Source organism: Protopterus annectens, chromosome 14.part0, assembly GCF_019279795.1.
Source record: "Protopterus annectens isolate FY-2018-M chromosome 14.part0, PAN1.0, whole genome shotgun sequence".
Taxonomy (NCBI): Eukaryota; Metazoa; Chordata; order Ceratodontiformes; family Protopteridae; genus Protopterus; species Protopterus annectens.
In genome coordinates, this window is record NC_056748.1 from 60,655,805 (window position 1) to 60,680,379 (window position 24,575).

At 41.9% G+C, this 24,575-nt stretch overlaps 1 protein-coding gene across 1 annotated transcript in view; it reads left to right on the forward strand.

Moving 5' to 3' along the window:
- ZCCHC24 (zinc finger CCHC-type containing 24) overlaps positions 1 to 24,575 on the forward strand; it is a 1,058,990-nt gene that overhangs the window by 899,741 nt on the left and 134,674 nt on the right. The gene's annotated exons all lie outside the window — the stretch shown is intronic.

Below are 24,575 nucleotides of genomic sequence, written 5' to 3' on the forward strand. Positions count from 1 at the left end.
ATGTGATGATTGCAACAGTGAAACATGAAGAACATAGTACAGTTGTGTACACTTACCATAAATTTAGATGTTCACATGTATTCACTGTTGCAGTCCTGGTTTCCCTCCATCCCCTTCTTCTCTCTCTCTTTCTCCTTACAAGGAACATTTTGGTATTTACTTTCTACTGGCGGGGTTCTTCCACCATAACCTGGTTCCCACTTGGGAGGCTGCTGACAGGGTAAGAAAAACTGATAAAATGGCATTGGTTGCCTTACTTTATACTACTGACAACCTGTCGTCAGTCCTGAAGCAACAGCAACCGATGCAGAAATACTAAGCCTTTGGTATTCGGGCTGGCCAAGGGCTATCCTGGCAGGGATAACCCAAATGTGATGACTGAAACAGTGAATACACTCAAACATCTACCTTTATGGTAAGTGTACACAACTCTACTTTAGCATGCTGGCACTAATGTCATAGTCCTGACAATGTTGTGTAGCAGGCCAATTAACAGAGCTGAGATGGGACTTTAAATTGGTGTTGATGTTTTGTGCCTTGGAACAGTAGGTGGTCCTCAATGGGAATCCTCTGCTGGCTAGGTCAGCTGCTGTGAATGAGATGGGACTCTGATCACTGACCTTAAAGGATAATAATTAGTGATGTTATGGAGTTTGCTATATTTGTTATTTCCAAAGTTAGTGGAGAATGTCTCCCTAATTTAAGGGCTTGGTTGTGTTAGCTTAGCAACTAATTGAAGTAATACTGGGTCAGACAAAATTTTATTGATGTCTTCTGTGGCTCATAAGGTTCAAATTTAAATATCCAAGGATTATGTACAATATGTGCTTTTATTAAAAGGGTCAGGCATGCAACTGCTGAAAGGATCTTTTGGTGGCCCAAGTAAATACATGAGAGGTATTTGTGAAAGCATTGTATATGCAAGAGTTAGATTGCAACCTGTGTAATCAAATTCTGTCTACAGATTAGTCAAAGGAGCATAGAGGAAATGGTGTCTGTAGATGACCGATACAAAGACAGGAAAGCAGGCAAGGTAGGATGACGTGGTAACCTCAATTGTACACATGAATATATACATCCATCACCTATAATGTTGTTTTGTAGTCATTTAATCAGATCAGACTCGAGGACTTTAGCACACCAGCCCTGCCTATCAAAAACTACTACTTTAAGCCATTGCAAATTCATATTAATTACTTCAGTTGTTACATCCATCCAACCGAACTTCCTTTTCTAGCCTTTGATCTTTCCCAGCAGCAGTGTTTTTTTCTAATAAATCCTGTCTTTGCATTACGTGACCAAAGTGTTTGAGTGTTAGTTTTACTATTAGATCTGCCAGTGAACACTCTGGATTTCTTTCCGTAAATGTTGACTAATTTGATCTCCTTGCAGTCCACAGATTTCTCAAACGTTTTCTTTAACACCGCAGCTCAGAAGCCTTTACTTTTGGTCCCATCTCTCACAGCCACTTGTTACTTCTACTGGGAAAGCCATTGTTCTGACAGTATGGACCTTTACTGATGTGATATCTTTGCTGTGTAAAATCTTATCTATATTTGCTATAACCATCCATATTTTAATTTCATGATTGCAACTGTATCTACAAAGATCCTTCAGCCCAGGAAAATAGTCTGTCACTGCCTCCAGTTATTCTATTATCCATGTACAAGTAATCAATATGGCTAGATAACATCACATTCATTTTTTAATGGTAGTATCACAGCGGTATTTGTACTTTCTGTTTACTTTCATCAATAGGCTTTTCAGATCTTCCTCAGTTTCAGCATTAGAATGGTCTCTGCTTTCTCCCAGCAATTTTGATTCATACAAATTGAGTAAGTAGGGTGACTGTATGCAGCATTGTTGTATTCCTTTCCCAGTCTTAAACCAGTCAGTTATTCCATATTTGTTTCTAAGCTTCTTTTTCTCCATACTTTCATAAGGAGACAAAGTACTGCAATATCCCAGTTTCTATAAAAAATGGCCACAATTTGTTGTGGGCCAGGCATTAAAGGCTTCAGAGTTCTCAGTAAAGTAGACATAAATATTTTTCTGGAACTCAATTGCTTTCTCCATTATTCTGTGGATTTGGGCAGTTTGATCCCTTGTGCCTCTGCCTCCTTCTACAACTGTCTTACTGAGGATCAACTTGCAGGATCCTTGAGTATTACCTTGCTAGTGTGTGATGCAAGTGCAATTCATCAGTAATTTAAGCTTAAGCACTCCTCTTTAGCATTGCCCTTTTTGGAACTGGAGTATAAATTGACCTTCTGCAATTTAATGGCCTTGCCACATTTTCCAAATTTTCTAGCAAATTCCAAGCATTAGTATAACAGCATAATTTTGTAGAATTGTAAACAATTCATCTGGAATTCCTTCACTTCTGTGGCCTTGCCATTATTATTGAAGCTGTCTAGGGCCCATTTAACATCTTTCTGTAGAATATTTGGCACTAGATCAGAGAACACACTGTAGTATGTATCCGTGTTCTTAGGTTGTTACCCTAAGGTAATACTACACTTAGGGTTGTTGTTATATAATTCTTTATAGTTCTGCTACATCTCTTCCACTCAGGTTATGTCCTTCCCATCGTTGTCTTTTGTCATGCACATTTGTCCCTTAATGTCACCATAGTTCTGAAACACGGCTTGTCCATTCTGTTGTCGTCTTCACTTCTTGTACTGCTCATTTAAACGTACCTTTATCTTTCATTGCTATTTTTTAGAAACTGCACATTCATTTTGATTTTTTGCCCTGCATCTGCTGTCTTTTGCTCTCCTCTTTTCCGCATTCTCGTCTAAAACCTCCACAGACACTCGTTTTGCCTTCTTAATCTTCTTTCTGTTTGGTATGTTTTTGATGGTGTCAGATTTCTGCCCATAGTTCTTCAGATGGTTTATCCACCAAGTCCAGTCCCTTAATTCTATTCTTCACCTACACTACATATTCTCCGACTCTGTAGAACTCTAGTTATCTATACAGCCAGTCTGATTTTGGTACTAACCAACCCGTTCAACAGTCTTGTGTAAAGGCATCTCATAGACTTTTGAAATATTCTTTGCAAAGACCATTAAATTACCTTGATTGCAATCTATTTGCCACCTGTATACTCAAGGAACAAGTTGCTAATGTGAAAGGTAGAATAAAGAAGTCATTCTAAGTGGTGGGTATATATTTGACACTACTCGAACATGTGAGCAGTCAGCGAACATAACCTTTCTATGCAAATACACCCAATGTTCATAAAAAGTAGAGTGGGAACATGCAGAGTACATGTTCGGTATACAGCTGTCTATGTATAAGGGGGACCTACTTTACAGGAGGGTATGCTAGACACAGGTTACCTCTTTGCTGTCTGTAGGATACCATGTATAGTGACAAGGGTTTGTCGGTCCATGTAGGAAATATTGTTTAGGCCGTGTATACATTTAGTAGGTATTTCTGTGGGCATTCCAGTTGTTGCATGTCTCCAGACAGATGCATGACAAAGGGGGCATTATATTCAATGACTGGCCTAATGAGGGCTGAGTTTTGGGAGACAATGACATCCCTAGATCTAGACAAAATTCCTTTGTTTATAAGCTGTGCAGTATACAAGGACTTTCTTACAACAATGGACACATGTTGGTCAAAAGTTCGGTCACTATCCACTTAAGTTCCCAAATTCTGAAGTGTTTGATCAAGTCTTAGGGGTGTATTTTTAATATGGTAGTTCCCTGGGATAGATGACTTCTCAAAGGATACAATGATGTATTTTTTGGTGTTTAGTTTCAGTCTGAGTTATGAGTCTGTAATTGCCTAGGTCTGTGGAAGGCCCTCCCTTATGTAGGGAAAATATGACCGGAGTTGTACGGAGGCTAATATTGAACAGTGTTGTTAGAGGTGTGGCTAAGTCGTGCTTCATGCTATTTAAGATGCATCCAGGGATATTGTCAGGACCCATCAATGCAGTATTTGATTCTGATAACACTTTTAGGACTTGGACTTGTGTGATAGCTGGAGACGAGACAGTTTTAGGTATATCTTGAGTTACTGAAGGAGGGAAGAGGGGTAATGCTAGAGCTGAATTTATTGGTCAGCAGGTTTGCTATGTCTTCAGCCTCAGTGTAGGTAACATTGTTCACAATCAGTTCAGCACATTACTGTGTTGTGCTTTTGAAATTACAAGCATAATTAAAAAATACCTTGTGATCGTCTTTAGCTTGGGTGGTTATTTTAACATTAAACTTGGCTTTGGTGGATTTTATTAAGCTCCTGAGTTGTTTATTTCAGTGATAAGGGTTCTAGCATTCTAGGAGTTACTCTTCTTACTTTTAGTATAAAAGCCTGTTGATATTATGGTTTCACAATGTGGGTTTGTTTCTGGAGTTTGCCATGCACTTGTTCATGTGCTGCATCTGTGTAGCTGTTTACATGCTGGTATAGTGTGGTGGTGCACAGCTCTGTGTATTCAGTGGATTTAACTGGGTTTGGTAGGGATTTGAACCTGCAAATGTGTCACTTAGGAGTAAGTAGTTTGTTTTAAATAGATTTCTAAATGTACTTGGCTAGAGGGGATCTCTGGTTTCAATTTTATTTCAAAGGAGAGTACTATATTTATAGTTACCTTTCCATCCCTAGGTAATTGCTCCCAAATCTTGACTCCTTTGCTGATTTTTAGCTAATTATCTCCAATAAATTCAACCCCCAGCCTATTTTTTTTGCCCCTACTGGTAGTCATCCCTGTTTGGTAAAACCTCATTTCTCCATTCCCATTCTGGCTTAGTTCTTAACATACTCTTTCTGCCACTTATGAATATAATACTCTGAATAGTTGTTATCATTCTTCCTTATAAAGTAACAAATGTCACTTTGCTTTGTGTTTAAGCCAGCTAAGGCCAAGTAAGTATCCTGCTGAATTTTCTGAGGCTGACTAACAGTGTGCTGGTGAGTTATACCTAATGTTTTTGGAAAATTAATGAACTTATGAGTCCAATTAAGAGAGCCAGAATTTTTTCTTGTATTAAGTAAGCACGTTTTCTCTTTTTATCAGAGGTAAAATTGTCAAATGAGGTGAAAAAGAAATTTAAACATTTTTTTTTTTTCAGAGGCATGCTTTTCCTTTCTTTCTAACAGGTAGGTGTGGATGGGCAACATATGGATTTTGAGTGGTACTTTAGAACTCAGTGGCTTGATAAAGGGATTAGATTAGAGGTTAATAGAGAGACTTCGTAAGGACAGAATATTACTTCAGTTACCCTGCATATTCCCTCTGGTACTGCTTGAACTTAATTGAAAAAATATCGATGAAGAGATGCAACAGTCCACTGATTGGAAGTTACGAGTTTTCAGTTAAAAAAAAAAAAAAAAAGTGCATCGTGGCCCCCAAAGATATAAGACAGCATCACAGGGGAAGTTTGTTAGTGGATATATAGCCACCATGAGTTTCATAGATCTCTGTAAGGCATTGGAGTTAACTCAGTCAGCATATATGTATTGCGTATAGATTTTTCTCATTTTCAAGGCCTGATACATTTTTAATCACAGTGACGCGTTCATTTTGTAAATAGCTCAGGAACTTTCCCCAAAGCAGTGTCAGACCATGCCCCATTGTGTATAAAGATGTTACAAGTGATGTGTTTTTTGAAAAGCACTGGAGTTCAATATTTCTTTTTTCTTGGATGGGAGATTGTTTGGGGGGCTCAAGTAGGGGAGTTCTTTGATAACTGATGAGGTTTATTGTTTCAACTTTATAACTCTTTTACAAGGCTACCCTGAAGGCAGTCTTTTGGAAATAAGACAAAATATGAGCAAGACCAACTGCAAACTAAAAACAATGCAAAGAGATGAACTCAGAGGAAGCAGACACTAAAATTTTAGTGCTTTTGTTCAATGTATTTGACTTGACCAGAAAATAACAAACCTCTCATACAGCCCCTTTTTTAAGACAATAATGATGTAAATCACATGATTACAACCATACAATCATGTTGCATTGCTGTCCATATACAAAAAACATATGCATAAAACATTTGCTTCTAAAACACATGTACATATGAGAGGTTTGTTATTTTCTGAAGAAGTTCAAGTCAAATAAATTGAACGAAAGCGCTAACATTTTAGTGTCTAGTTCCTCTGTGTTCATTTCTTTTCTTTGGGAAATAAGACATAAATTAAAAAGTCATCAACAAGAATTATTGAAAGCTCAGCATAAACTGATTAACTGGGTTTTTGAGGGGAAGGGAAGTGCACGAATCCGTAACGTGATTAATAAGAAGATAACGTAAATCAAGTTATGAGCGCGCTCAGAATAAGACATTTTGAAACTGCTCCCACTAATCAAAAAACATTTAGCACCAAGGCTTATGCAAAAGGCTGGAAACAGGCATGTCTGCAAAATTAAGAATATTAAAACAGACAATTCTGTATTCAGCTGGTGAAATGATATAGTGCTTTGATTATTGCTCCATTTGCAGGATAATATGCAGGATATCTTGATGCAGAGTTGGACAAAAATAGGAGAACTCCTTATACCCTTGCATTTGCCCGAATTAGACCTAGAACAGATTTTAACCATGATGATTTCTACTGAAGAAGAAGAAGTAATACTGAAGGAGCAGTGAAGAGGACCCCCCCCCCAGGCTAAGATTGTTTACCAATGGAAGTTAAGGCTTGGAAAAGAGAAATTTATTGATAACTTTACTAGTCTTGTTACAATGTGAGATGAAAGCACTCATTAAATTTTTTATAACTTCATTCCTTCAGCTTTTCCAAGTCCATTTTTTTTAACTTTACTAAGTTTACTAAGCACCATTATGGAAGATGTCCTGGACACAAGCAGTCATTTCTGTGATTTTAAAGCAAGTAAAATAATTGTATTGTTTTAGTTTTTCGACTGATTTCAGTTTTAAACCATTATTACATGTTGTTTACAGCTATATTAGCTAAGAGGTTAGGAACGTTTATCCCCCTTGTCATATATCAAGACCAAACTGGGTTTATACCAGGTAGAACTGCAGTCCACCAGGTAAAACTACAGTCTAATAAAAATGTATTTGCTAATTGAAGATGCTGCCAGATAAAGGCAGTCTTGTTTTGGTGACCCTCTGTGACAAAAGGCTTTAAACAGAGTAAGTTGGACCTATTTATTTTCACCCTCACCTTTATAATTTTGTATAGGCATTAGAATAACATTTCATAGCAAGGATAACAGTAAGACCAAATAATCTATGGCTCTTAACTTATTCAGGGGGAAAAAATGCAGGGATGCCTACTTTGTTTTTATGTACCCGCTGTTTTGAGTCATTAGCAACCAAACTAAGATTTATCACTTTTAAATGAAATTTCATTTGAGGTTTGCAAATAAAGATTTTTTTGTATGTAGTTGATTTGGGAGTTTACTTATCTAACCCTCACAGTAAGACGCTGTCCGGTTCGATTCTCAGCTAGAGCGTCTGCTGCGTGGAGACATGCGTGAATGGGCGTACCTTTGTTGAAGGTTGTGCATCAGGCCTGGCAAGCCAGTACGTAAAAATCAACTGCCAATCATTAGTGGACCGGAGTTCCGCTGTAGCGACCCCTAACCGGGAAAAGCCGAAAGACACAAACAAACTTATCTAACCTTAAGGATTATTCAGACCTAATTTATCAGGAGTTACAAGATTTTGAGAAATTAACATGCTACAAAATCAATGCAATGAAAATGAAAGAGAGAAAAAATTATGATCCCCACCTTATGGTTGCAGAGAATATTTTGAGTGAAACTAAAAAGCTGTGCTTTTTAGGGCTAAATTTAACTTTAGAGGCCTTCGAAGAAACTCCGGAGGCAATATGTTTGGACTTCTGAAAAAGAATACATCCATTAAAACAAATTTTTTCTACTTCTAGGGCTATTTGTAGCTCAGGGTTTGCATACGTCGTCCCGAGTAGAATTCTGTTTGATTCTTAAGACTTTTCTCTGAATTTCTGTAATCTGATGGAACCTAGAATATGTTTGGAAGTGTGTTTACTAGCATCTGTGGATGGGCAAGGCCTACCAACATAAGTACTATGGAATGCTTGTTAGACTTAAAATGTTACAAGGATTTTTGATAAAGTATCATTTCTATTTGGAAAACAGTTCTAAACATATTTGTGGTTTACAGGGAATGTATGAGAAGATGAGGTATAAGAGAGAACCAAATTTGGAAGGGACCCATATTTGTTTTTTACTTACTGAGAACAACAAAGCTGATGATAACTGAAACTATGATTGCCAGTCATGTAGAAGATTTTTGTTTAGTGAAAATGTCAAAATGGTGGGGTTCCTGTTTTCTCATAGTCTACGATTTTCCAGGTTTGATGTATTGAGGTCAACTTATTGATGAGGAAAACTGATCACTTAGGAAACGTTTGTGCTTTTATATTCGAGTGGAAATGAACTGAGAAATAATTTTGATTGGTTACTTTAGACTTTAGAGAAAAATAAACTCTTCAGAATACAATCGGAGGATTGGTTGTTATGGATTAAATGGTTTGTAGTGACAAGAGGAGACGCTTATACTAAATGTGGGGTTGAGTTCAGTTTATAGAATTCTCATTGCTAGAAGGGCTAACCCTAATAAAATGTATATATGTTTTGTAGCGGGAGGTTCAGATCACTCTAGGTTTGTAGTAAGCTAATTTTGACTCCATGTTATGCCACCAGGTCAAGGAAGTTCAGATTATTTTGATGTCAGCACTTATACAGATATTTCTGTTCCCTTTCTACATTGCCAGAATGTTTCCAACAAGCTCATTCTCTGTATTGGCCATGTGAGGAAGGGTTGGTCGGTCATTGATTTCACATTTTCTGAGAATATGTGGCCTTAAACTGTGTGTGGGGGGATTTTATCAGCTTTGTAGCAAGCTATGGCCAAATCAAGTACATCTTTATTTTTAGTAAGTTTTTCACTGTTGAGGCTATAAGTAAACTGAGTAAGCTATCCCAGGACCTTTTGGTGCAGCTGTCTGCTAAAAATCTGATTAGGAAGTTGAAAAAAAGGAAATTCCTACTGCTAAAGATATAGTCAGCATTATAAAAGAAATTCATTTGGAAATATCTGCAGAATATTTGAAACTGCAATGGTTACCACAGTCAGTTCAGATAGAGTTTGTACACTAAATTTATTTTCTACGACTTTAACTTGTATTAATAAGGTCTTTTACATGAAAATACTGTAGATACCACTTTCAATTGTGAAAGGAAGCTTTCTGAAGCTAACCTTAGCAAGTCCTAGACAAAATGGTATTTGTTCTTAATGAGAAACTAACTGCTACTGCAAAATGGGTTTTTAACGAGTTTAATGACATTGTTGATTTTTTTTTCTGCTGTGATAATGTCTTGCTTGTAAAGGGTTACTTTACCATATTTGTATGTTTAATGTGTTACAGTTTATAGACATTGCAAGAGAGGTTATTATCTCTCTATTACCAAAATATAGTGACTTTCTTACATCAGGCAGGTTTATATCCAACATTAGAGGTGTGCACAAATCTGTGTTGTGTATGGACAAGGTCCTTACTTAATGTTAAATTTGCTCTGCAGTTTTTAGTGAGGTCTCCAGACTACAATGCACATCAAGCATCCAACATGCTAGGGCATGGAGAAGGTCCTGATTGTTTAATGGTTGAGCATGAAGGGGTCCTAATTGTTGAAGGGTTGGGCATGGAGGGGGTCCTGATTTTTTATTGGTTTGGCATGAAGGGGTCATAATTGTGGAAGTGTTGGACATGGAGGGGTCCTGATTGTGAAAGGGTTGGGTATGGAGTGGTCCTGATTGTGTAAGGGTTGGCATGGAGTAGTCCTGATTGTGCAAGGGTTGGCATGGAGGGGTCCTGATTGTGCAAGGGTTGGCATGGAGGGGTCCTAATTGTACAAGGGTTGGGCATGGACGGGTCCTGATTATGCAAGGGCTGGGCATAGAGGGGTCCTGATTATGCAAGGGTTGGGCATGGACAGGTCCTGATTATGCAAGGGTTGGGCATGGAGGGGTCCTAATTATGCAAGGGTTGGGCATGGAGGGGCCCTGATTGCACAAGGGTAAAGTCATGGTAACCCTGCTTTCAGGTTAGCCTTTGTGTGCCCTTAGTTCTGTTTGCATCTGTCGCTGCTCTCTCACTCTGCTCTTGGTACTGCAGTCCAGTAAAGATTGATATCTCCAGATCATTTTCCTTCTGTGCCATCAGCTCCACTGTACCTTCATCTGATATTTCACTCGGGGATTACAGTGGCATAGTACAGTGCTTTACATTTGTGTTCAGCCTCATCTATCACCTTCATGCCCACTTGTTCGCCCTTTCCAAATCCTTCCCTTGACTCACCGTCTTTCACTGCTGCACCTACTCTTATGTCCTCAGCAAAGAGTTGATGCTGTTGTTCTTCATGTTTTACTGTTGCAGTCCTCATATATGGGTTATACGGCTCCCAATAGCCCTCAGTCGGCCCAAATACCAGAGTCCTTGGTATATGACGTCGGCCGCCGCCAGTTGTAAAACTGATGTAAGTACGTCAGGTATAAAGGGAGGCAGCTGATGCCATTTCCACAGTCTTTCTTGCTGCAGAGCCTGAAGCAGATGCAATTCATACTAGTCGGCCGTTTACCTTCGTTTCGTTTCCAACTACCAAGTTGAAGACTCCTTCAGATAAGTACCCCGTTGGGGATCCTCTTTTCTTGCTTTAACGAATGTCAGATAAAGTAATAACTGTCTTGCCTGTGGAAAACAGATTCCGCACCACAATTTCCATTCCTGTTGTATAACTTGTTTGGGCCTTGAGCTTGACGTCCCTAACTGCGATCTCTGTGCTTCCTTTAACCTGCGTATTATATGCCGTAGAGCTAAAATTTTGTATAAGCATTTCAGTCTGGCCTAAGTTCGTCAGTATGGTGTCTTCTGGTCTCCCGACTTCGGATATTCTAGGAAACACAAAGACAAGGACCGCGACAGGCCTAGGGCTAAATCTACTGACGATGCACCGATGAAATTGGTCGTGAGCACAGCGGTAGTCAGTGAAGCGCTTTCGCAGTCCCTGCAGTCTGCAGAGTTTCAGCCGCAAGTCTCTGCCGAGACTTTTACGGAGTCCTCCATGACACAGGCTGCTATTTCATCTTCAGACCCTCTGCCTGTCGCCGCCTCAGATGGGTCCAGAGCCGCTTTGCAGGCACGGGCTTCTGACGCCTCTTCTTTTCAACATGAGACCAGAACCAGATGACAACCTTAGCTCAGGATTCTGCAGTTGCTAGGCCTCCCGAGTCCCTCCAGATTGCTTCCAGCCGCAAACCTACTCACAAGCAGGCATTGGCCTCCCCTCCTGTACCTCAGTCCCAGTTGGTTAAGATGGCTGGTGATCTTCTTTCCCTGATTAGGGGCTCTCACCCACCCCCTTCAAAGAGGACTAGGGAATTATCTCCTGATGCTTTGTCTCAGATTCTGAGATTTCCAGTATGTCTGCTGGTGAAGAAGGAAATTCTCCTTTTTTCTGGCTTTGAGGATTCTGATGCTGAGGACTCTATACCTTCTGCCTCTCCTCCAGAAGATTTTTCCTTTGGGGACACTTTGAATACTCTTAGGGAGCATTTTAAATGGGAATGTCAGGATTTTCCACAGTCTCAGAAGAGAATCAGGGAATTTTTAGATTTGCCACAACATAAGCCTCTGGCTGTACCTTCAGTTTTGGAAGTTGTGGATGATGTTTTCATGGAAAATTCTTTAACTCCTAATTCTGGTGTTCTTCGTGTTTCACTGTTGCAGTCATCACATTTGGGTTATCTACTTGCAGGTAGCCCTCAGTCGGCCTGATTATCAAAGTCTTGGGTCCTGCATCGGTTGCTGTCTCATCTTCCATGATGTCAGGTTGTCAGGGATATAAAGCATGCAGCTGACGCCATTACATCAGTCTTTCGTGCCGTGCGGTGCCCGAAGCAGAAGCAATTCACAAGTGCCAGTCGGCTGACTCCTGAAATTTTCATTTTCGAGTTTCAGATCCAAAGTCTTCAGCTAAGCTAAGTACCCCGTTGGGGATCCTTTTTCTTGCTCTAAACCGATGTCAGTAAAAGTTAACATTGTATTTCTTGTGGAAAGCAAATACCTCATAAAGATTTTTGTTTGTACTACATTCCTTGCCTAGGCCCAGACCACGACGTACCTCGCTGTCGGTTTTGTGCTTTATTCAAACCTCAAACTATTCGTCATTGGTTCATTTTCACATCTAAGTATTTTGGTACTTGGTTCAATTATCCAGAAATGGCTTCAGTAAGCCACCTGACTAACGGCATTCTGAAGAAACGCAAAGATAAAGACAGAGACAGGCCGCATAGGTCCAAAGCTGCCGACGACATTTCTCCTAAGCTAGTCACGAGTTCGCTGGTACTCAGTGAGGCGCTTTCACAGCCCCTGATACCCACTACTTCAGATTCACAGGCCTCTACTGAGACCCATTCGGAGTCCAGTATGCCGTGAGATGCTTCTTCAACTGTGGAACCTGCGGATGTCTCTACTTTGAATGGGTCCGGAGCCGCTGTGCAGGCACCAGCTTCTGAGGGTGTATTCAGGCCTACTGACTTGCATATTAAACCGATGCCATCTTCTTCTTCAAGGCCTAAAACTCGATCCATGCCTAGAAAACCGATGCCCAAACCGCATGCTCAGGCCCCTGTGCCTAAAAAGCAAATGATAAGAATGGCTGAAGACCTTATTACTCTAATCAGGGGAAGCCACCCTTCTCCTTCTAAGAGACCTAGGACTGATTTTCCTTCTGATTCTTCTAATCAGGATTTTGAAATTTCTGTTTTCTCTGATGACCAGGAGTTGCCCTTATCTACCTATGAGGATTCTGATGCAGAGGACTCCATTCCCTCTGCTTCCCCTCCAAAGGATTTCTCTTTTGGTGAAACCTTGCATACTCTTAGGGAGCATTTCCGCTGGGAAAGCCAGGATTACTCTGACTCCAAAAAGAGGCTTAGGGAATTCCTACTCCTACCTCAACACAGGCCTTTAGCCATCCCTCCTGTACTAGACATTGTAGATGATGCCTTTTCGGAATCTAGCCTGGCCCATGACTCTTTACATCCGGCTCCTAGAAAACCTGACCAGTATTACAGGGTACCTGACTCTCACAAGTTCCTCTTTAAGAATCCTACTGTGGATCCTGTGACCATTTCACAGGGACCAAAGGCATTAATGCTACTACTGCCAAAAACCCTAACACCCTCTGATGGAGATTCCAGGACCCTGGATAGATGGGGTAAGAAGGTATACACTTCTGCTACTTTGGCCATTAGGGCCTTAAACTGCCAGTTTCATACGTTAAAGTATCAGCAGCATATTATTGGACTGCTTAAACAGAAAATGATGTTGTTTCCTGACTGTGCTGAAAATAAGGAATTACAGGATTTAATGCATTCTGCTGAGCAGGTGGGAAAGTATACTTTGCAATGTGGTTTTGATTCATTAGAGGCATCTTGCAGGGCTGCTGTCACTGGGTCTGTGCTTAGAAGGCATGCTTGGTTTAAGGAGCAATCTTTGCCAGATCATGTTAAAGCTAAATTACTGGATGCTCCCTTAAACCAAGACTGTCTGTTTGGCAACAGAGCAGAAGAAGTACTTAAAAAGATGGAGGAAAAAGCTAAATCTATGCAAACTGTTAGATTTCCTGCAAGTTCAGCCTCCCAGATTTAGTAGGCATTGGCCTTTTAAGAATTGGTCCTTTCCTGCCTCTTCAAGGCCCTTTTCAGTCCAAACCCAGAACCAGCAGGACACCCAGGCTTCAGTCCCAAGGTACTCACAGGCCTAAGCAGTGGGGGGCTCCCACTTCCAAAGCTGGGATAGTAAGACACCCCGTATGGTAAACTGTCACAATGACTTAACTTTAAACTTTCCAAGCCCTGCTCTGCTCACCTGACTGTTCCTTTAGGGGGAAAGATCGCCCTGCATGCAAACAACTGGGAACTCATTACCCAAGGCAAATGGGTTTTAAATATAGTTTGATCTCCAAAAGAGCCAGCAAGTATGACTGGTGCACAGCATACCTAAACTGATAAACAAAATAAAAAAAGCCAGCACTCAGAGGCAAACAATTGTTTTATTCCTTCCCCTTCCCTTCCCAATTGTTTGCCTCTGAGTGCTGGCTTTTTTATTTTGTTTTAAATATAGTTTCCAAAGGATACAGATTCCACTTCCACTCCTTACCAACCCCAAACGGTTGGCCAGACCTACCCCCAAATCAGTGGGCAGAGGCTCAAAACCAAGTTCTTTCTCTTCTAAACATCATGGCTATTCAACCTGTCCCAGAAGAAGAATGGGGGCAAGGCTTCTACTCGAGACTTTTCCTGGTACCCAGAAAAGACCATTCCTGGCGTCCTATCCTGGACCTGTCTATCCTCAACACCTTTTTGGAAATCCCAAAATTCAAAATGCTAACTCTGCATCAGCTGCTTCCTATGCTAGGCAAAAATGCCTGGTTGGCAACACTGGATTTAAAGGAAGCCTACCTGCACATCCCAATACGGGAGTCTTGCAGAAGATTCCTACGCTTCAGAGCAGGCTTACATGCACTATCAGTTCTCTGCACTGCCCTTTGGCTTATCTACTGCGCCCAAGGTTTTCACAAAGTGCCTAGCTCCAGTCATTGCATTTTACAGGCAAAGAAATATTCAAATATACCCACACCTGGACAATTGTCTAATTCAGGCAGAAAGCCAGGACATACTATTAAATCATCTGGCATTTGTGAGGAAATTACTAACTTCTCTGAGGTACATTATAAACTAAAAGAAATCACATCTAGTACCCTGCCAACAAATTGTATTCCTGGGAGCAAGCTTGATTACAACTTCCCAGATGGCCTACCTCACGCCAGAGAAACAGGTTCATTTGACAGCCTACTTCAAACTACTGGCCACAAAGACCCAGCTATCTGCAAGGAAAATACTACAAGCCCTGGGGTTCATGACCTCTTGCATTCTACTAATTCCATATGCAAGACTGCATATGAGGAAACTACAATGGTTTCTAAAAAGTCTGTGGTGTCAACATTCTCAGGACCTAGAATCAATGATTCCTATCATACCTCGTCTAAAGATAGAGTTCCTTTGGTGGGCAGAGGTCTGCCTCCAAAACAAGGGACTGCCATTCACTCTACCCTCTGCCACCCAAACCGTAACAACAGACGCATCAGACTATGTATGGGGGGGGGCTCACTTGGCAGGGCAGTGCATTCAGGGCAAATGGAACCCAAGTCAAATGCACCTGCATATCAACCAAAAAGAAATGTTAGCTGTACAGAATGCTCTGACAGCCTTCAAGGACCACATTTTTTCCAGGACAATTATTGGTAAAGATGGACAACACCACGGTTATGTGGTATATTAACAACCAGGGGGTAACCCACTCATACCCTCTCTGCAGAATAGCCATGGCTCTGTGGAACACAGCCTTGAGCTACCAAGTGCAACTACAAGCTCAGTTCATGCCAGGAAAGCTAAATACACTGGCAGATGACTTAAACAGAAATCTCATGGACCCACACGAGTGAAAACTGGAACCAAAGATATTTAACATGTTGAGAAACAAATGGGGTAGCCCAGAGATAGACCTGTTTGCCTCCCCTCAGAACTACCAATTGGACAAATTCTGCGCAAGGAACTCCCCACAGACAAACTTGGAAAATGGATGCCCTGTCCTTCACCTGGAAAAACCTATCAGTTTATGCCTTTCCCCCTCTGCCTCTCCTCTCCAAAGTGCTACTAAAGATCAGACAGGACAAACCAAGGACAATACTGATTGCACCAGACTGACCACGCCAACACTGGTACCCCCTCTTGCGCAGTGTGTCACTGCTGGAACCATACCTCAGACCCCTGCCCTGCTGCCTCAGCAGGAGGGCCAGATTCTGCACTCACAGCTTCAAACCCTGAACCTTGCAGCCTGGCTAATTACCTGATCTCTCAGTTACCATCCCTCAGTAAGCAAGTGATGGATGTCATTCTGGAGGCAAGGAGGCCTAGTACTAGAAAATCCTATGCTGAAAAATGGAAAAGATTCTGTTTCTGGAGCCAAACTCGGGATGGGCACACCAGCACCCAATTTACCTCAGATTCTTCAATACTTAACTGAGATGCTTCACAAGGACCTTTTCTTTTCTTCTATCAAAATTCATGCCTCCACCATTTCAGCTCATTACAACACAGAACCACCCCTCTTCTCTCATCCACTAGTTAAGCAATTCCTCAGAGGGGCCAGAAACCTAAGACCACCCAGGAGAGCCCCTACTCCAGCCTGTGACCTTAACTTTGTATTGGAAAAGCTCACTCTGCCACCCTTTGAGCCAGCTGCAAATGCAGAGTTGAAATTCCTTTCTTGGAAAACAGCCTTCCTTCTAGCCATCACTTCAGCAAGGAGAGTGTTTGAATTACAGGCCCTCATGGCAGTGGAGCCTTTCATCATCTTTCATGTGGAGGGTGTCCCTCAGGACCAACCCTTCCTTTATGCCCAAGGTGGTATCCAGTGTGGCCCTTAATCAGTCCATTAATTTGCCAACCTTCTTTTCTAATCCACAGAACAAAGGGGAACGAATATTGCACTCCTTGGACATGCACAGACAACTTAGATTTTACTTGGACAGAACTAAGCCTCTCAGGAAATCGGAACAGCTGCTGGTTGCATTCGCTGCAGGGGCAGAGGGGAAGGCCATCTCAAAGCAAACCATTTCTAAGTGGATAGGCCATTACATTAATTTCTGCTGTAAGCACCATGGAAAATCTACCCCATAGGGGATAAGACCTCATTCCACCAGGGCTTGCATCTACCTCTACAGCCTTTCTCAGAGGTGTCCCTACCAGGGGCATCCTAGAAGCTGCTACCTGGAGTTCTGTATATAGCTTCACCAAGCATTACCACTTGCCAATTTTCTCTAAATCCAGAGCTGGCTTTGCCACTGCAGTCTTGCAGAGCCTTATAGCTGGTCCTAATGCTATCTAATTGCCTCTTCCAATCCTTAGCTTTGGGAATCTACCCAAATGAGATGACTGCAACAGTGAAACATGAAGAACATAGTACAGTTGTGTACACCTACCATAAATGTAGATGTTCGAGTGTATTCACTGTTGCAGTCCTGGTTACCCTCCCTCCAGCCCCCTGACATCTATTGACTATACCTCTATTCTTGCTTATTATGCTTAAAGCTTTCTGGTGTATTTGCTTTTTGTTGGAGGTGTAACCTTGTATATAATTGCTTCCCATTATGGGGGCACCTGACATCTGGAGCAAGAAAAACTGATGTAATGGCATTGGCTGCATGCTTTATACCCCCTGACGACCTGACGTCATGGAAGATGAGGCAGCAACCGATGCAGGACCCAAGGCTTTGATAATCAGGCCGACTGAAGTCTACCTGCAAGCAGATAACCCAAATGTGATGACTGCAACAATGAATACACTCAAACATCTACATTTATGTTAAGTGTACACAACTGTACTTTCCTCCTGCCCCCAGAAAACCGGATAGATACTACAGGGTTCCTGAATCTCATCAATTCCTTTTTTAGAAACCCTTCTGCTGATCCAGAAATTATTTCTCAAGGCCCCAAGGGTGTTAAGACTACTATTGCTAGAAACCCTGTGCCTTCTGATAAGGAATCTAGGGCCTTGGACAGGTGGGGTAAAAGTCTATACTTCTTCAACTCTTGCCATTAGATCCATGAATTGTCTTTTTCACATGCTTAAATATCAGCAGCATACGTTGGCTAAACTTGGAGATATTCCTTCCATGCTGGAAAACAAAGATTTACAAGACTTACTGAATTCTGCCACTTTAGTTAATAAGCATTCATTTCATTGTGGTTTTGACACTTTGGAGGCTTCCTGCAGAGTAGCAGCCACTTGCTCTGTAATTAGAAGGCATGCTTGGCTCAGGGAACAGCCTCTTTCTGAACCAGTTAAGTCTAAATTGCTGGATGTTCCTTTGCAAAAAGGCAATCTTTTTGGTAATAAGGCTAAGGAGGTACTGAAAAAGTTAGAGGATAAGGCAAAATCTATACAAGCTGTAAAAGATTTCCTTCAGGTTCAGCCTCCTCTGTTTAGTAGGCATTATCCTTCTAAGAATTGGTCTTTCCCTGATCCTAGCAAACAGGGTCACTCTAGGCCTAGGAGTTTCAGATCTTCCAGAGGGCAGGCTTCTGCCCCTCAAAGGGCTAAACAATGGCATTCTTCTTCTGCTAAATCGGGGAGATGTTCTTCGTGTTTCACTGTTGCAGTCATTACATTTGGGTAATCTGCTGGCAGGTTGCCCTCAGTCGGGCTGATTAAACCAAGGTTACAAGTTTTACTTTCACACCTTCCCTGTTTTACAAGGGTACCCAGACATACCCAAAACTCTCAAGGCAGAGGTAGAAACCCAAATTTCTTCTCTACTGACTTTGGGGGCCATAGAGCCAGTTCCTGCAAATCAGGCAGGCCTAGGTTTTTATTCAAGGCTTTTTCTGGTACCCAAGAAAGAGGGCATTTGGCGCCCTCTTCTGGATCTGTCCATTCTAAACACTTTTCTGGTGATTCCAAACTTCAAGATGCACACCCTTCAGCATTTACTACCAATGCTGGGCGAGGATTCATGGCTGGTAACTTTGGATCTCAAGGAGGCTTATCTGCACATCCCAATAAGGGAAAGTTGCAGGCAGTTCCTCCGCTTCAGGGCTGGGGAGCAACACTTTCAATTCTCTGCATTGCCCTTTGGCTTATCTACTGCTCCCAGAGTTTTACGAAGTGCCTGGCTCCAGCCATTGCTTTCTACAGACAGAGAAACATTTTTATTTATCCATACCTGGACGACTGTCTCATTCAAGCAAACTCCCAGGAACAATTAGAAAAGGATTTGGATTTCGTGAAGAACATTCTCACCTCTTTGGGCTGCACTCTCAATGAAAAGGATTTGGATTTCGTGAAGAACATTCTCACCTCTTTGGGCTGCACTTTCAATGAAAAGAAGTCAAAGTTGGTTCCTTGAAGGGAGATTGTTTTCCTGGGAGCAAGTCTGAATACAGCCACCCCGATGGTATTCCTCCCTCAACAGAAGCAAGAAGATGTTTCTGCTTACTTCATGAACTTGGCAAGTATGACCCAGCTCTCTGCAAGGTAATTCCTGCAAGCACTGGGGTTCATGGCTTCATGTATTTTGATGATCCCATATGCAAGGCTGCATATGAGAAAGCTTCAGTGGTACCTCAAGAATCTTTGGTGTCAACACACACAGGACTTAGACTTGATTCTTCCCCTGAATCCCTGCCTACAACTAGAGTTCCTCTGGTGGGTGACGGCCTGTTCTCAGAACAAGGGTCTGCCTTTCCGCCCACCTCCTGCCCAGCCAGACTCTCACCACAGACGCCTCAGATGTTGCATGGGGAGCTCATCTGGAGGGCAGGGGCATACAGGGTGTTTGGAGCATTCAGCAGATTCATCTGCACATCAACTTAAAAGAATTGATGGCAGTGCAGCAGGCCTTGCTAGCTTTCAAGGACCAACTCTACCCTGGGACTTTGCCAATCAGGACAGACAATACCACAGTCATGTAGTACATCAGCAAGCAAGGGGGGACTCACTGTTGCCCCTTGTTCAGACAAAGCATGAGAGTATGGTCCATAGCAGCATCCATGAGCCTACATCTAATAGCCCACTATCTTCCAGGGAGGCTAAACTCCTTGTTGGATCATTTGAGCAGACATGTTCTGGATCCTCACGAGTGGCAACTGAACAGGGACATTTTCCATCGCATCACTCATCATTGCAGCACCCCACAAGTGGATCTTTTCTCCTCTCACACCAATCATCTCCTTCCAACCTTCTGCACCAGTGAGTTTCACAACAAAGCTTGGAGGGTGGATGCGTGTCCTTCCCATGGACAAATCTCTCAATTTATGCATTCCCTCCTCTGCCTCATCTTCCCAGAGTGTTGCTAAAGATAAGGGACGAAAAACCAAAGGCTACTCTGATAGCTCCAGATTAGCCCAGGCAGCATTGGTAGCCCCTGCTTCACAGCCTTTCCCAGGCTCAGCCTTGGCATCTTCCCCTGGTACCAGATCTGTTGGTTCAGGGAGGGGAAAGTTCCTCCATCCTCATCTTCAAACTCTGCATTTAACTGCCTGGCTAATACCTTAAATCTTTCCCAACAGGTGGTGGAGGTCCTTCATGAGGCCAGGATTCCTAGCACAAGAAAATCCTATGCAGATAAATGGAAGAGATTTTGCTCTTGGATGCTAGCTGAAGGAGAAGACTCTTCTCATCCTTCTCTTTCACTCATTCTTGACTACCTAGCAGGATTGCGTAATGGTGGACTTTCCTTTTCTTCAGTCAAAATTCACACTTCAGCAATTTCGGCTCATTGTTCTTTTGAGCAACCCATTTTTTCTCACCCCTTGATGAAACAGTTCCTGAGGGGAGCTAGTAATCTTAGACCTCCCAGAAGAGCTCCTACTCCTGCTTGGGATCTTAATTTTGTCCTGGAAAAACTTACTCTGCTTCCCTTTGAACCAGCTGCTTCTGCAGATTTGAAGTTTCTATCCTGTAAGACTGCTTTCCTTTTAGCTATTACTTCAGCTAGAAGGGTGTCTGAGCTGCAAGCCTTAATGGCAGTAGAACCTTTCATTATTTTTCACTCAGATCGGGTTTCTCTGAGAACTAATCCCTCCTTCATGCCTAAGGTAGTTTCCAGTTTAACCCTTAACCAGTCTATTCACCTGCCTACATTTTTCAACAACCCCCAAAATAAAGGGGAAAGGATTCTGCACTCTCTTGATGTGCATAGACAGCTGAGATTTTACTTAGACAGGACTAAATCTTTTTGAAAATCTGAACAGTTGTTGGTTAGTTTTGCTCCTGGGGCTCAGGGTAAAGCTATTTCAAAACAAACCATCTCCAAATGGATTGCTAATTGTAAGCACTTTTGTTACCTGCAGCATGGAAAGGTTCCCCCTTGGGGTATTAGGACCCATTCTACTAGAGCAGCCTCTACCTCTGCAGCCTTTCTGAGAGGTGTGCCTACTAAGGTCATTCTAGGAGCAGCTACTTGGTCTTCTGTCCATACTTTCACAAAGCATTACAGTCTACCTTTGTTTTCTGAATCCAGGGCTGGTTTTGCCTCTGCAGTTTTGCAGGGCCTCCTTACCAACCCTTAATCTGTGACCCTTCTTTCACCCTTTGCCTTCTAGGCTTTAGGAATCAACCCATATGTGAGGACTGCAACAGTGAAACACAAAGAACATAGTACAGTTGTGTACACTTACTATAAATGTAGATGTTTGAGTGTATTCACTGTTGCATTCCTGGTTTCCCACCCTCCATTCCCCCTTTTTTCCTAAGGTACAGACTATGGATTTCTATTTTTTTGTATGACGTGTCCAGGGTGCTACCTGTCCTAGATTAGCCTTCTTTTGGAGGCTCCTGAAAGTTAAGGCAATAAAAACTGAGGAAATAGCATTGGCTGCCTCCCTTTATACCTGATGTACTTGCATCAGTTTTACAACCAGCGGCAGCCGACGTCATATACCAAGGACTCTGGTATTTGGGCCGACTGAGGGCTACCGGGAGCCGGATAACCCATATGTGAGGACTGCAACAGTGAATACACTCCATCTACATTTATGGTAAGTGTACACAACTGTACTTTCCTTCTTCCCTCAGATATGTCTGAAACAAATGCATTAATGACCACTGGACCAGGAGTCACACCTGTGATACTTCACTGATCATTTTTCTAATTCCTGTATTGTCTGTCACCACCCTCTCTGTCCTGTGGCGCTCCATTCCTTAAATCTTGGTCCTACCCCATACCCCTTCAGTTTTCATTTCAGCCTTCATTGTGGGACTAAGTCTGAGGTTTTGCCATTGGCTAGGACAACTACATTTTCTTCTCTGTCATGTCCACCTGTTATCCAGTTATAAAATTGTCTCAGGTCTGTAGTAGGAGGAGTGGATTTGCTTACCTTTGCTGTACTGGTGATACTCTCCTACCCCGTACCTTCACTCAGGAGTATATGACAAGTATGCATTCCTCAGCAGATAATTTTAATGATCGGTCATTGACTATGCCCATAACAGAAGCACTGGCATTGCATGGTACTGACAGATTCCCTTGGATTGTGTCTTTCATGCATCATTTTATATAATAGACCAGGCCTTGTGCCAAAAATGGATAACTTTGACAGTATCCTTAATGATCAGATAACATTTCAAAACCAGGTTGTATTTTGTCTAACTTAATGTCACCACAATTAAGCATCTGCCACCTCTTGATTGTTGTGTTATACATGACTTAGTTTCCTCTCACCTTCATTGCTATGTCCTTTATCTCTGGCTTCCTGGCACTGAAGTTGATGATTACAGGTAATGCAAAATTCAACAGTACAGTTACTTAACACCATTATTTCTACAGTATTACCTCCGTGTTTCAAACACTACAGAACATTCTCACATTCCTATACTAGTTTAAAAATTCTAACCCTTGTTTTTTTATTTATTTATGGATCTAACAGCAGTTGCCGGTGATTCCTGCAGCACTGTTTGAATCATCTTTACCTGATCCTTTGCACGTCAAGCTCCTTGACTCTGGAATCTACTACCTCATTGACTGAGGGAATGTTCCAGATTGGCTTGTTTTAAGCATTTCCTGAAGTTGTACTACTTTGATGTAGCCTTTACTGACAACCTGTATGAGCAGGACTGGCTTGAACCATATTTGTTGCAATTCCATTTGTTTGGTTACATTTTTTTCTGCAAGTAGTGCTTAGTTATAAGGAGTTTAATAAGACTGAATGTGAACTAATGTTCCATAGTGAAGACCTCATGATGTAGTATTTTGTCTGTTTTGAAGCCCACTTCTGCATATAAACCTGTGGCTGGTGGAGACCGTTCAAAAGACAGCTGTCAGGGAGAGGTGGTAAGGACTTTGGACATCACATGTTATGAGATGTGATTAAAAGACTGAATTTGTGTATTCTAGAGGAGAGAAAAGAATAAATGTGACATAATGTATATGTTCAGGATTCTAAAAATGCAGGGGTAGACTGGAAAAGGTACAGTGTTTATGGAGGAAATCTGAGAAGGAAAAAGCAGGCTGAGTATCTTGAAAGGTAAATTCTAGTCCAAATGAGGAAGCATGATTTACTGAGATAGTAAGCACATGAGATGTGCTGTTTAATGAGATGGCATCACATGTAACATTTAAGAGTTTCAGACAAGGGTAGGATTGGGAACTGTGAAGGAGGAGCAAGAAGTAAGCGAATAATTACCATTGAGAGCTCGGGTATTTGTGACTGTAACTTAATGTGTAGAAAGAAAACGCTGCAAGTGAAGTTTTTGACCCTATGATAGACAGGTGTGAGTTTTTGTGGTTGCCAAACATGGGGTGCCCATTAAGAACATTCATGTGACCTTGCACAGCTCAGTAGAGTAGACAAGCTATGGCTTCCTTCACAGAGGTGGCAAATACACTTCTAGGTTGTCTATCAAAGAATGCAGGTGCGTCATATGACTTGTGCTGTCCCTTTTTTGCAAGGAAGTGCCTGCCATCTGCACTTCTATTTGTCATGGATTACTGGTCTTCTGCTTCGATGTGTCCTTGACTAGCCACCCTGTGTGTCAATGGATGTCATATGTATGGACGTGATCTGTAATAAGAAAGAAAGAAGTGAGAAGATGATGCATTGTACGTGTCTTCATGCATTCATTCCTTATGTTCCCCTGGTTTCATATGACATGGTAATCAAAATCCATCAATCTGCATTTGCATACACTTGTGTGCGCACACACACACACACACACACACACACACACACACACACACACACACACACACACACACACACATACACACACACACACACACACACATATACACACACACACACACACACACACACACACACACACACACACACACATACACACACACACACACACACATACACACACACACACATACACACACACACACACACACACATACACACACACACACACACACACATACACACACACACACACACACACACACACACACACACACACACACACACACACACACACACACACACACACACACACACACACACACACACACACCCAGTCACACGCACCACATTGTTATGAGCAACCTCCATATTCCAGTCATTAAGTTTTCAAAATGAAGCCTATGCTAATGGATTTTTTGTACAAGAAGCCTTGCTGAAAGTGTCAGGCAAAGTATTTCAGCTTCTCCCCAGCACAGCACCCTGGGTTCCCTGTAGCTTGACAGCATATATTTTAAGAGATGGTTCTTTAGTAAAGTCTTATTAAAGTTGAAATAGTCTGTGCCTGACTTACCAGTTCACGCTGTTGCAGCTAACACCAGTTTTAAGCCATGATGAGAGAAGGCCAGCCAGGAGTTGAGCCCACACACTGCCAGTAAATGAAACTACTATGCAAATAAAAATCCAGAAAATATTCCAGTTAAACATAACTTGATCAAACAGGGCATCTAGGCTCATCCTAGAATGACCTGTTCCAGCAGAGTTAACAAAAAGTTGGAAAATTAAGGAAAACAGTCTTTGAAAGGT